This window comes from Penaeus chinensis, chromosome 3 (genome assembly GCF_019202785.1).
Source record: "Penaeus chinensis breed Huanghai No. 1 chromosome 3, ASM1920278v2, whole genome shotgun sequence".
NCBI classification, from domain to species: Eukaryota; Metazoa; Arthropoda; class Malacostraca; order Decapoda; family Penaeidae; genus Penaeus; species Penaeus chinensis.
Window position 1 is genome coordinate 9,949,861 of NC_061821.1, and position 12,500 is coordinate 9,962,360.

Here is a 12,500-nt window from a genome sequence, read left to right on the forward strand (position 1 = left end):
CGAAACATGTAACAAGAACAGAGTGATTTGTAACAAGTAAGAGCGACTCCGTGAAAACCACGTGGCCCGACCCGACCGACCCGATCTCAGCGCGACCGCAACGCGATATCTGCTGTTACACTTCCGCGGAGATTAGAATGAGCGGTGTAATTGCTATTTATTAGTCTGTTATTGTTATTATTATTTCATTATTATTATTATTATTGTTGTTATTATTGCTGTTGTTGTTGTTATTATCTTTGTTGTTGTCGTTGTTATTGGTGTTTTTGTTATTATTATTATTGGTGTTGTTATTATTATCATTATTATTATTGCTGTTGTTGTTATTGTTGTTAAGATTACCATCATCATCATCATCATCATCATCATCATCATCATCATCATCATCATCATCATCATCATCATCATCATCATCATCATCATCATCATCATCATAATAATAATAATAATCATCATCATCATCACCATCATTATCATCATCATTAATGTTATCAGATTATAGTTGTATTAGTGGTAGTAAGAATAGGTTGCAGAAGCGTCATCCATATCATTACCAGTCGCAGTAATGTAATTAAGTTAGTGATGATATAAAAATAAAGCCACTCATGTTGACTTTACATATTTGAAAGTAAATAATAACAGTTCTAATTTTGTTATTTAAGCAAAAAACAAAAGAAGCATTCCGTTAAAATGCGTAAATCAGGACGCCCGTTCACTTATTTTTTAATCCGAGAATCTTACAGCAATAAAAATGACAAAAGAAAGCAACAGCGAAGGAAAAACAATGATTGAATGCACGAGAGCGTGAAAGATAAAAAAAAGAGAGAACATAAAAAAGGCGTTTAATTAAGCCAAAGAATAAAGAGAAGAAGAAAAAAAAGGGAATACTGAATATGTAAATAGTAATTCCTGCAGGTGTGGAAGAGGGGGCGGGGCGAACGGGGAAGGATGAAGAAGAAGGCAAAAGGAGAGGAGAGAAAGGAGGAGGAAAGAGAGATGGGGAAGGAGGAGGAGGGGAAAGAGGAGGGAGAGGAGGAGGAGAAATAAGAAGGAGAGGGGAGAAGGAGGGATAAGAAAAAGGAGTAAGAAAGAGAGGAAGGTGGAGGGGCAGAGACATAGGAGGGAGAGAGAAGGAAAGGATAGAAGGGAGAGGGAAGGAAGGGGAGGAGGGGGGATGGTGTTCGAGCTCTTGTTAGCGTAAAACAAGGAAATGACAATTGAGGAGTTCTCCCAGGACGTCCAATTTTGTTTTATTTCGCCGGTCACAATACACGGTGATATTTTCCAGTATACCTTTTTTTTTTTTTTTTTTTTTTTACATTTTAGAAAATTTGTGAGAACATTTAGCTTTCTATTCTTCTTTCTCATCGTCTTTTTTTCGTTAAAAATTCGTGGTAGATTACATGATTTGGAAAAAAATGCAAGGAATTCGACGCGAGGGGGAAAATTATAAATGGGGAAAAAAAAAGTTTCAATACAGTTTTCCAACTGATGCGCAAAAAAAAAAAAAATCATTTTCACGTTATAGAAATACTTTAAACACTTTTTGGAACAATTTTTACATAAGAAGTTAACAACAACAACAACAACACAATACATCAGCATCGAAACAACTGTGTAAATGAAGCTATCTAAAGCGCGACCCATAAAGAAATGAAGCCATGAAGCCGCTGTGGAAAATCTAATGGCGTTGGAGGATTGGAAAAAAAAGTGTTGGGAGACAAAATAAGATCGGGAGAGACAAGTGCATTGCCGGAAGTACGTAATAGGGAAGGAGAGGGGGGAGGAAAGAAGGGGGAAGGGAGGGGAAGGGAAGAAAGAAAGGAGAGAGGGAGCAGGGGAGAAAAGGAAGGAATGAAGGAGGGAGAGGAGGGAATGAGGGGTGAGGGAGAGAGAGAACGAGAGAGGGAAGGAAGGAAATGAGGAAAAGAGAACAGGGAGTAGGAGAGAGAGAGAGAGAGAGAGAGAGAGAGAGAGAGAGAGAGAGAGAGAGAGAGAGAGAGAGAGAGAGAGAGAGAGAGAGAGAGAGAGAGAGAGTGAGAGAGAGAAAGAGTGAGAGTGAGAGTGAATGATTGAGTTAATAGTTGTTGACATAGAGGGTGTGGGAAGGTGGGCGAAAGGGAGAGAGCGAATAGATAATGGAAAAATAAAGATTCTGGAAAACAAAAGAAGACAGAACACACCAAAAAAGAGATAAATTAAGGAAAAGAAAGAAAGAGAGAAATGTAATTGGATAGATGGATTAGTTTACAAGTGGAAGGGAGGTAGAAGTTAGAAAAAAACAACAACAAAGGTTCAGGAAGACAAGAGAGGAGAGAACCCAGCGACAAACGACAAGAAGAAACAACAAAAGCAACAAAAAATAACAACATTAAAACAACAACAGCAACAAAATCAAGAAAGGAAATGAGAAAGAGGGAAGGTATCTTGATGGTCGACCTGTTATCAAAAGGTTCGCAACGGTCGGACGATTCTTAAACAGCCATTTTTAAAAGCCATTGTAACAGAGGACCCTTTTTTATCGTTCCCCGGATGACGGTGACAAAATAGCTCATGCTAAGAGTAGATTACTATATTCTAATTTATTCTAGGTGGTGTTCCTTATTATTAACAACGTCAATGGTAGGGTCTTGTTATCTTTATATGTAGTTTTAGCAGCGGGAAACGAAGAAGGGCTGTCAAGATGCTAATGTTGGTGCGTCATTAGAAGTTGTGATAATGATATTAGTAGTAGTGTCGGTAGTAGGTTTAGTGTTTTTTGTTGTTCTTGTGGAAAATGTTGATGTTTTGGTGTTATTTTACCTTTTATCTTGATTTTTGTTATTGGTGTTATTTATTATCATTGTTGTTGTTATTATTATTATTATTATTATTATTATTATTATTATTATTATTATTATCGTGATCATTATTATTATCGTGATCATTATTATTATCATTATTATCATCATTATTATCATTATCAATCATTTTTTTGTTATTACTGATGTTATTGATGATTAAGTCATTATTAAAATTAATATAGGTATAATTACTGTCATTTGTACCGTTATTAGTTTCTTGTTAATTTTGCTATTATTAATTTCCGCATCGCCAGTGAATCGACACTTTAACCATTTTTTAGAAGATTATTGATATAAGTTCCTTGCAAAATGAGTGAATATTCTTATTAGCAAACTCCCAAGGATGATAAGACACCCCTCCGCATCATATGAAAACCACATGACGATATTAATCTTCCTCATTAGTTGATGAGCTTTCCTCTCACGCGACGTCTGTGGCCTTTCTGTTAGATGTCGCTGCCTGCTCTTCCACTTCTCCTCCACCTCCACTTCCACATTGATTTGATGTTCCTTCCACTTCCTCTATCTTCGCCTTCAACGGCTTATCCACCTCCTCTATGGTCCACTTTATCCACTGTTTTCCTTCGTGTCTACTTCCACTTAAAGTCAACTATTCGTGTATCATCGTTTTTCCTCTTCTTAAATCCTCAGCTTCAAGTCTCTATCCCTATTCGCGTATTTGTATCTTATCCACTTCCCTCAACCACTTCCTGCTGTTTCCCAGGTTAATATTTTTTATCTCATGCACTTCCTTCCTCCACTTGTATCTGTCCCCACACCAAGTATCCGTATATCATCCACTTCTTTCCTTCACTTCTATCTGCCTCACACTTCAAGTCTTCATATCTCATCTACTTCCCTCCCTCACTTCCATCTCTCTTCCACTTCAGTTATTCGTATCTCTTCCACTTCAGGTATTCGTATTTCCTCCACTTCCCTCTTCTTCAGTCTCCACTCCCATCTCTGTCCCTTTTACTCACGCCTCCTACACCTCCCGTCTTTTTATTTTCATTTCTCAATATTGCCTTCAATTTCTCTGATTTTCCATTATTTCTCTTTGATTTTTCGTATTACCTCTTACTACGACTTTCTTGTTCTCTCCTTGTCTCATTTTCCTTTTTTGTTACTTTTTGGATTTACTTTTCCTTCTCACATTTTTTTCTCACTATCACGTTTCTTCGTATTTCCTTCTATTCTTTCTCTCAAAATTCACGTCGCTTTTCATGTTCCCTTTTACTCCTCAGTCTTTCTCCCTCTCCCAAAATCCTGCCTTTCCTTCTCCCCTATTTCTCTCATTCTCTCCCTTCTCCTCCTTTCTCTCCATCTCCCCTAATCCTTTCTTTCTTTCCTTCTCCCCTGTTTTCCTCAATCCCTCATTCCTCCCAGATTTCTCTCCCTCTCCCCATAGTCTCCCTCATTTCCCTTTCGTCTCTCCTTCTCCCCTGTTTCTCTCACTCCTTCACTCTTCCTCCTCCCTCTCTGATTCTCTCTCTCTCCATATCCTCCCGCATTTCCCTTTCGTCTCTCCTTCTCCCATGATTCTCTCCCTCCCTCGCTCTTCATCATCCCTCCCTCACTCTCTACCCCCCCCCCCCCTACTTCTTCCCCACATTCAAATAATGTTTTAATTCCATATCAAATCGCCATTCTCATTCATCATTGTCATTCCCAATTCCCACTCCCCATTCCCGCACCTGATTTCCTTTCCCCATCCCCCCCTAATCTAGAGACAGTTCCTATACCCAATCCCAGTTCCCACAATCCCACACTAGGCCCCCACTGCTCCTTCCCATTCCCACACTCAGTCCCCACTGCTCATTCCCATTCCCACACTAGGCCCCCACTGCTCATTCCCATTCCCACACTCAGTCCCCACTGCTCCTTCCCATTCCCACACCCAGTCCCCACTGCTCCTTCCCATTCCCACACTCAGTCCCCACTGCTCATTCCCATTCCCACACTCAGTCCCCACTGCTCCTTCCCATTCCCACACTCAGTCCCCACTGCTCATTCCCATTCCCACACTCAGTCCCTACTGCTCCTTCCCATTCCCACACTCAGTCCCCACTGCTCCTTCCCATTCCCACACTCAGTCCCCACTGCTCATTCCCATTCCCACACTCAGTCCCCACTGCTCCTTCCCATTCCCACACTCAGTCCCCACTGCTCATTCCCATTCCCACACTAGGCCCCCACTGCTCCTTCCCATTCCCACACTCAGTCCCCACTGCTCATTCCCATTCCCACACTCAGTCCCCACTGCTCATTCCCATTCCCACACTCAGTCCCCACTGCTCCTTCCCATTCCCACACTCAGTCCCCACTGCTCCTTCCCATTCCCACACTAGGCCCCCACTGCTCCTTCCCATTCCCACACTCAGTCCCTACTGCTCATTCCCATTCCCACACTCAGTCCCCACTGCTCATTCCCATTCCCACACTCTGTCCCCACTGCTCATTCCCATTCCCACACTCAGTCCCCACTGCTCATTCCCATTCCCACACTCAGTCCCCCACTGCTCATTCCCATTCCCACACTCAGTCCCCACTGCTCATTCCCATTCCCACACTAGTCCCCACTGCTCATTCCCATTCCCACACTCTGTCCCCACTGCTCATTCCCATTCCCACACTCTGTCCCCACTGCTCATTCCCATTCCCACACTAGGCCCCCACTGCTCATTCCCATTCCCACACTCAGTCCCCACTGCTCATTCCCATTCCCACACTCAGTCCCCACTGCTCATTCCCATTCCCACACTCTGTCCCCACCGCTCATTCCCATTCCCAATCTCCATTCCCACCGCTCATTCCCATTCCCAATCTCCATTCCCACCGCTCATTCCCATTCCCACACTCAGTCCCCACTGCTCATTCCCATTCCCACACTCAGTCCCCACTGCTCATTCCCATTCCCACACTCAGTCCCCACTGCTCATTCCCATTCCCACATTCAGTCCCCACTGCTCATTCCCATTCCCACACTCAGTCCCCACTGCTCATTCCCATTCCCACACTCAGTCCCCACTGCTCATTCCCATTCCCACACTCAGTCCCCACCGCTCATTCCCATTCCCACACTCAGTCCCCACTGCTCATTCCCATTCCCACACTCAGTCCCCACTGCTCATTCCCATTCCCACACTAGGCCCCCACTGCTCATTCCCATTCCCACACTAGGCCCCCACTGCTCATTCCCATTCCCACACTCTGTCCCCACTGCTCATTCCCATTCCCACACTCAGTCCCCACTGTTCATTCCCATTCCCACACTCAGTCCCCACTGCTCATTCCCATTCCCACACTAGGCCCCCACTGCTCATTCCCATTCCCACACTCAGTCCCCACTGCTCATTCCCATTCCCACACTCAGTCCCCACTGCTCATTCCCATTCCCACACTAGGCCCCCACTGCTCATTCCCATTCCCACACTCAGTCCCCACTGCTCATTCCCATTCCCAATCTCCATTCCCACCGCTCATTCCCATTCCCAATCTCCATTCCCACCTAATCTCCATCTAGCGAGACTCTGGAATCCCCTCCTCACCTCGAGTCAGGCGCCCCCCCCCCCCCCATTGTTGTTGGATAGGAGACCAGCGTGTGTTATTTCTCCCTCAGGATTGTTTCTTTTGTTTTATTGTATTGTATCTTTAGTTTTGATGAAGGTCTGTTGTATATTTTTGTAATTATTTCTGGGTGCTTATTTTTTTTTTTTTTTCGTTTATATATATATATATATATATATATATATATATTGGTTTTTTTTTTTTGTCATTTTTTTATTATCTTGCCTTGCTTTTTTAACTTCCATTCTTTCTGTTGTTATTTTTGTGAATTGGTATTATATTTTTTTTTCCTCTGTTTTTTTTTATCATTATTTATTGTTTTATTATTATCATTATTTATTGTTTAATTATTACCATTATTTTTTATTATCTTTATTTATTGTTTTATTATTATCATTATTTATTGTTTTATTATTATCACTATTTATTGTTTATTATTATCCTTATTATTGTGATCATTATTGCTGTTGTTGTGACTTGGTGTTGCTCTTCTCCTGTTGTTATTTTTATTGTTGTCATTGTCATTTCTTTATTGGTCAAGAACTTTCCCTTCATTTCTCTATTTCCTTTTATTCATGTGTTTACTTAGTTGTTAATTATATGTTGATTATTAACACAGGCCACATAAACGCTGCATTCATTTATATAATTATGTATACTGTATACAATTATACATTCTATTAGAAGCCACAACAATACAAAACCCAGTGACTTTTTTTTTTTCTTTCGTAACTTTATATCAACTTTTTCAAGTTCATAGATATCAGTTTTCCAATATATTTTTGCCTGTTTGTATTGGATCAGTTTCCGTGCGTCAAAGCTAAACCTGTTTGGTTTAGTTTCGTCTAAATTTGTTTTTCACGAAAGAAAATGTATTCGCTGGTAGACTGTCCATGATTTTACTTATTGGAAAATACATCACACTTGACAAGTATTTTCCGATGCTAAAGATGGTTTAACGCTCGTTGGGGAAATATATTGATTTTTATTTCTCTCTGGGAACAGTTGTTTATTCCTCGAAAAGAAAAGAAAAAAAAAAAATATTATATACTTGTATTTCGAGATTTCGCGGTAAAACTAGACGACCCCCGCTACCTGTTCAAAGTATCATCTCCCTTAAGCTTTCGTAAATAAGGTTCATTATCGCTTGAGACCAAAGTGTCTGCGTTCTATATATGGTTTCACATTCCATGCCCAAACACGGGTCACACGCATATATATCAGGCACCGCCCATGGGTCAGCCACCGGCGCCCAGACACTTGCATATGGATGAATTTCGTGATACTTATTCGGGTTTACGTTTAATGCATATATATTTTTTTTTTGTGTTTGTGTCTTTATTTGGCTGTCTATCTGTGTGTCTATCTGGTTGCCCGCGGTCTATTCTCTCCTCTTTCGTTTCCAGTCTCTGGTCTTTCTCCTCTCTCCGCTCTCTCCTCTCTCTATTCCAGTTTCTCTACTCTCTCTCTCCTCTCTCTATTCCAGTTTCTCTACTCTCCCTCTCTCTCTCCCTCTCTCTCTCTCTCTCTCTCTCTCTCTCTCTCTCTCTCTCTCTCTCTCTCTCTCTCTCTCTCTCTCTCTCTCTCTCTCTCTCTCTCTCTCTCTCTCTCTCCTCTCTCTCTCTCTCACTCTCTCTCTCTCTCTCTCTCACTCTCTCACTCTCTCTCTCTCTCTCTCTCTCTCTCTCCCTCTCTCTCTCTCTCTCTCTCTCCCTCTCCCTCCCTCCCTCCCTCCCTCCCTCCCTCCCTCCCTCCCTCCCTCCCTCTCTCTCCCCCTCTCTCCCTCTCTCCCCCTCTCTCCCCCTCTCTCTCCCCTCTCTCCCTCTCTCTCCTCACCCTCACCTCTCTCTCTCTCATTCTCGCTCTCGCTCTCTCTCTCTCTCTCTCTCTCTCTCTCTCTCTCTCTCTCTCTCTCTCTCTCTCTCTCTCTCTCTCTCTCCTGTTTTCCCTCTATCTACCTATCTATTTATTTATCTATCCAGCTATCTCTCTATCTACCTTTCTCTCCCTCCCTCCCTCCTTAACCCTCTGCTTGTATCCCCCTCTCCTCTCCTTAAAGTACTTGGGCTCAGATTCCCCATTGTCTAACGGTCGTCGCGGAAGTATATTTTCATATCCCTTCTCCCTTCTTCCGCCTTTATTCCTTGTCCTTCTCCCTTCTCCTTCACTTCTTCCTCCTCGGTTCTGTATTTTTTTCTGCTTTTTCAACTCTGTTCACCGCTTTCTTTGATTTCGATTCATTCTCGTTTTCTTTCTTGCGTCTTTCCCTCGTCCTTGGCCCTTTTTCTCCTTCCATCATCTCTTTTCTGTCTCCATCTCACTTCCCTTTTCCCTGTATTTTTTTCCCGCTATTTCCCTTCCTTCTCCCTCTCTTTCATCTCTCTTTCTTTCCTTTTTCTTTTCCCTTTTTCCTCTCCTTCTCTTTTTCCCCATCTCTCTCTCCCTTTTCCTTCTCCCCATTTCCCCTACTCTTCCCTTCTCCATTTTCTTCCTTTCCCTTTCCCCTCTCCTTCTCTTTCGCCTACCCTTCCCCTCTCCTTTCCCCTCTGTGTCTTCCTTCCTATCTCCCTTTTCCTTTATCTTCTTCCCCCTCCCTCCTCTCTTCGCCTCTCTTATATCAACAAAGGTCTCGAGCAGAAGCAGATTAACGAGGGAATTGGTCACCTTCTGATCCACGTGGTGTGGGATAGGGTGGATGTGGGAAGAGGTGGATGAGAGTAGATGTGGGAGGATGTGGATTGGAGATGATGTGGGATGCGGGACGAAATGGAGTGAGAGGAGTGGATGAGGAAAAATGGAGTGAGTGTAGAGAAGATATGAAAGAGAACGGGAGGAGGTGGGCGTAGAAGGAGGGGAAGTGGGGTGGGTGTGGTTTGTGAGGAGATGGGCGTGTCCTTAAGGAGAGCCTGCGGGTCACGGTAATGATCGGAAACGTATCTGGCCTTGCTTGTCGTGGTCAGAAGGGGAGGAGTAGGGGAGGGGGTGGGTGGAGCGGGGGGAAGGAGGAGTATGTGGACGATGGTGAGTGGATGGGTGAGTAAATGAATGAGTGGAAGTTGAGTGAAGAAAGAATGGGGATGCGTGACTGGATGTGAGGGAGACAGGGAAAAATGATAAGGGAATAATGAGGTGTACGGATGAGTAAATATGTAAAGAAGGAAAGAGAGAGCGAATGCAGTAAAGGGCGGAATGAAGGGTGGGGAGAGTGAATAGGGAAGGGTAGGGTAGGGCAAGCGTAAATAGGGAAGGATGGATGGGATATGGAGGGATAGGATGGGACAGAGGAAGGGAGGTGGGTGCCGCCTGACTGGACATCCGGTAAGACTTCCTTCCGCTGTAGTTTTCACCTGTTTACCTGTCACGGGATTTAATTGAGGTCAGGTAGAAGGCGATCAGGTGTAGGGGAGGGCTAAAGGGAGGGGGATTGGGGAGGGGAAGGGGGGTTAAGTAAAGGGTAGAGAGAAGGGAGTGGACAAGGAAGAAGGAAAAGGTGAATAAATTGGATAATGAAGCGAATATAGAAGGCGCGGCGTCGTAAAAGAACGAGGGATGATTGGTATTTCTTGTTTTGTTTCCTGTGGTCTAGTTTGTTTGTCTTTTTCTTTGCTTAGATGATTCGCGTCTCCTTGGAAGACAAGTGAAAAAGTCAAGACAGTTATCGTGTATTCTTCAAGTCTCGGCGTCTCATTTTCGATTTTCCTCTTCCCCCTCCTCCTCTGTCTCCCTGTCCCTCCCCCCTTCTACTATCCCTTCCCCTCTTCCCCTCCCCCTTCCCGTCCTCCTCCTTCCCCTCTCCCTCCCCCTCCCCCTCCCATCTCCTCTCACCTTCCCTCTCATATTCCTCTTCTTCCTCCTCCTCCTTCAACCTCCTCCTCCTTCAACCTCCTCCTCCTTCAACCTCCTCCTCCTTCTCCTCCTCCTCCTTCTCCTCCTCCTCCTCCTCCACTTCCTCCTCCTCCCTCCTCCTCCTCCTCCTCCTCCTCCTCCTTCGTCCTCCCTCCTCATCCTCACCCTTCTCCTTCTCCTTCCTCCTCCCTGTTTCTCTTTTCTCTTCTTGCTCTCCCTATTCTTCTCTTCTTCTTCTCCTTCTTCTTCGTCTCCTTCTTCCTCTGCCCATTGTACTCCGCTCTCTCCGCCGCCTCCTCGAGTGGCAGCTCAACGTCTCAAGGATGCCGCCCGACGTCTTCTCCACACGTCAGAGTGTGCTCGAGAAGGCTGGTCCCTCCTCCAACGACTAACTATGAACAAAAGAGATGTATTTATAACTCTCTCTCTCTCTCTCTCTCTCTCTCTCTCTCTATATATATATATATATATATATATTTCTCTATATATATTTCTCTCTCTTTCTCTCTCTTTCTCGTTCTCTTTCTCTTTCTCTCTTTCTCTCTTTCTATCTTTCTCTCTCTCTCTTTCTTTCTCTCTCTCTCTTTCTCTCTCTCTCTCTCTCTCTCTCTCTCTCTCTCTCTCTCTCTCTCTCTCTCTCTCTCTCTCTCTCTCTCTCTCTCTCTCTCTCTCTCTCTCTCTCTCTCTCTCTCTCTCTCTCTCTCTCTCTCTCTTCTCTCTCTCTCTCTCTCTCTCTATATATATATATATATATCTCTATCTCTCTCTCTCTCTCTCTCTCTCTCTCTCTCTCTCTCTCTCTCTCTCTCTCTCTCTCTCTCTCTCTCTCTCTCTCTCTCTCTCTCTCTCTCTCTCTCTCTCTCTCTCTCTTTCTCTCTCTTTTTTTTTCTCTCTCTCTCTCTCTTTCTCTCTCGTATAAATTGAATGAAGGTGATTGATTGATGAACCTGACAAAAACTTCATAGGATTGTGATAAAAATCTGTTAAAATACTGAGATAAGATATATCGAAGGAAAAAAATGTATATGTGGGGGGTAGGTCATAAAAATCATAATATTAAGATTAGTATCGTAATTTATGGCTTCCTGGCTGATACTATTGGTATTTGTCAATAGTATCAGCCAGGAAGCCATATATTACAATACTAATCTTAATATTATGGCACATAATACATAAGAGAGAGAAAGAGACAAACAGATAGACAGATAGAGAATGTGACACAGAAATCTCCATCAAAGTAACACTCATTGTATTAACATCATATGTTTACCTGTGCAGTGTACCTGCATTTACCTGTACAGTGTATTTTGACGTGATATCCCCCCCCCCCCCCCCCCTTTCACTTGCTGTACACCTCACCCATCCGGTCTGACTTAAGTACCTAGTGACAATATGGCCTTGAGCGTTTCTCTTCTCTTCTCTTCCTCTCTCACCCATCTATCATTTTTTTCTTCTTTTAATGCCGGTCTTTGGGTTATCTTTGATTTTTTTTTTCATTCCCTCTTCCTCATAATGCTTTTTTTTTTTTTTTTTTTCATTTTATTTCTATATCATATTTTTTGTCTTTTCTCCACTTTTTATTCTTATTGTTTTTTAGGTAATTCTGTCTGTTCTTCTCATCATTTTATTTTTCTTGTTTTATTCCTTTTCTTCTTTTCTATATCTCTGAATGTTTTCTCATCTCCTTGTCTTGATCTTCTCCTTAAAAGATACGTGTGTGTGGGGGGGGGGGGGTGACGTTCCGTTATGTGTAAACAGTACGTGCATTTCATCTCATTCTCCCGTTTAAAGAATGAATAAACGTCAAAATCTGATTGAAACTCTCTCTCTCTCTCTCTCTCTCTCTCTCTCTCTCTCTCTCTCTCTCTCTCTCTCTCTCTCTCTCTCTCTCTCTCTCTCTCTCTCTCTCTTTCTCTCACTCTCTCTCTCTTTCTCTCTCTCTCTCTCTCTCTCTCTCTCTCTCTCTCTCTCTCTCTCTCTCTCTCTCTCTCTCTCTCTCTCTCTCTCTCTCTCTCTCTCTCTCTCTCTCTGTCTCTCTCTCTCTCTCTCTCTCTCTCTCTCTCTCTCTCTCTCTCTCTCTCTCTCTCTCTCTCTCTCTCTCTCTCTCTCTCTGCCTGGTTTTATTCAACTCATTCTCGCATTTCCTGTGATGATTATAGTGAATATACTGATTGCTATGATTGGTGTAATATTCAGCAATTGTTAAAAGGAAGTTTTCAGAATTCGGGTCGTGCGCGCGCGTGC

The 12,500-nt window shown here is 43.2% G+C and overlaps 1 protein-coding gene across 12 annotated transcripts in view; it reads left to right on the top strand.

Moving 5' to 3' along the window:
- LOC125042420 overlaps nucleotides 1-12,500 on the top strand; it is a 77,090-nt gene that overhangs the window by 58,286 nt on the left and 6,304 nt on the right. The gene's annotated exons all lie outside the window — the stretch shown is intronic.